Raw genomic sequence first — 2,093 nt, 5'->3', positions numbered from 1 at the left:
TGCATGTGTTGTTTTGCCCTTTTTTTAGGGGAATGTCTTTAAAGCTGTGGCTACACAAATATGTGCATATTGCACCTTCTTTAGGCGTTGAGGTCCTCTTATTTTACAAATACATTTTTCCTTAGTTTTTTCTGCAATTTGTATTTTAGAATTTGCTCCATTATCCCAATCCCCAATCGCCAATGGTCGAGCACCCGCTTTTTACATGCAGAACATCCTCGGTTCAATCCCTGCCATCTCCAGTTAAAATCTTTGCGGAAAGGACCCGAGAGCAGGGAATGTGAGAGACCTCCCCCTGAGACCCCAGATCGCCCTTGCTGGTCAGAGGAGACAAGACTACGGTTGACAGCTGGGTGATCTGGTTCAGGTGTTCGACGACCTGTGGTGTGGGGCGGGGCCTGTCTTTGTTCGTGTTTAGCAAAGAGGGAAGCGTTCCTGTTTCTAAGGACGTGCTCCCCTGTTCCCTCTCTGGCCCCAACTTTCTTAATGAAGTTCCGTTCTACCCAGGAGCACCTTCTTTGAGCTGGACTTGTTGCACCGGCTTTGTGGTTTCTCTGGTGAAATTGTGGCAACCCCCATTGCCAAAGCATTAGCCCAAAGCAGTTCTGTGGCTTCAGATGTGTCTGAGTTGTCCAGTCCTGAAGGACAACAGATAGCACCGAGTGAGGGAGGTCGGAGGTTGGGAGACTGTTCCCTTCTCCTTTCGGTATCAAATGTTGGGGACCGTCTGTCTCTCTGCTTCTCCTTGCCTTGGATCCCTGTCTCCAACTATCACTTTGCAGTCTCCGCAAGATGTCTCCCTTCCGTATTGCTATGGCCCTTTCAGACGAGAAAGAGGCAGGATTAGGCAAGATGCTCAGTCCAGTTCTGCTGTGTTCCAGAATTGCCTCTCAATCTGTGCCACTGAAGTTGAGGGGAACCCAAAGTACTTTTAGTTCAGTGGTAATTATCTGTCTGACACCGTGCAAAGGAAAGGGGGATAAGTATCTCTGTACATGCTTTGTTGTGGGGACAACGTTAGAGACTGTCAAAATGACATGTGCAGATGGGCAAAATCTACACGACAGATGTGTCCACCCCTAGACAAGTGTCGTGTGCCATATCAGTGCCGAGTGCAGCATTAGTACCATGTGTAGCACTGATAAGACTCCAGCACTTGATTGGTACTTGTTTGTACATAGTTGGAACAGGGGACTGAGAGGAGTGTGCCTTGAAACAACAGTTGCCTGGCGAAGCATTTTGGTAGCTAGTAGCAATAAACAGAAGTTCTGCACCGTTGACTGTGTGTCTGTCAGTGATTTCTGCATTTCACACCTGAAGGGGGTCTACTCCAGAGTACCTGCTGTTTTCACAGACAATGTTTGGAAATGATCGACGATTTCACTTTATGCACCTAGCTTCCTAGAGGCCTCCTGCTTCTTTCTACATTTCACCTTCTGCATCCCTTCTGCAGCTGGCAGATCACAAGTTCAGAAGCCTCTTTAGAGCTCAGACTTCTCTGGGGCAGAAGCAGAGAACTCTTGCCGACACGCCACGCTGGCATCCGCTCTCTCCCTTGGCCAGGCTGAGCTTTGCAGGTGTTTGTAGGCGCTGACAGCCGAATGGGCAATTTATGTTTAGGGACTGAGTGTTTATATTCACTCACCTCTCCCGGGAGGACTTTGCCAATCATTTTCTTCCCGAGCAAAAATGTCAGAGTTACTTCCGATTACCTCACATTGCAGCTGGGCCCAATTCTTAGTTGCAAATGGTGCCTGAGTTGCAAACAAGGAGAGAATTCTTCCATCTCAGCAAAATGTTAGAGCAACTAAATCCCTCTATGGCGGAGTTCAGGAGGCGCCTCCATCTGGGGACTGTACATGCTTAGTTCTCTTTACTCTGTACTACGGGAAGGATGTTTATATTGCAGAAGCGAAAGCAGAGAGGTGAAATGACAGCCGGAGCGGAGTCTTTGGCAGGCTTCCCTCCTCACTCCCTCGCTCCCTCTGCAGGTGGCAGGCATGATCGGCTGGGTGCCGTGCGGAACTTCCAGCCGGTGAACTTTGCCCCGCTGGTGAACTCTCCCTTCCGACACAATTCCAACTCCACTTCTG

The sequence above is a fragment of the Sphaerodactylus townsendi genome, linkage group LG08 (assembly GCF_021028975.2).
Source record: "Sphaerodactylus townsendi isolate TG3544 linkage group LG08, MPM_Stown_v2.3, whole genome shotgun sequence".
Lineage (NCBI taxonomy): Eukaryota > Metazoa > Chordata > Lepidosauria > Squamata > Sphaerodactylidae > Sphaerodactylus > Sphaerodactylus townsendi.
The sequence above is the reverse complement of the archived record's forward strand: the minus strand, read 5'-3'. Positions refer to the sequence as shown.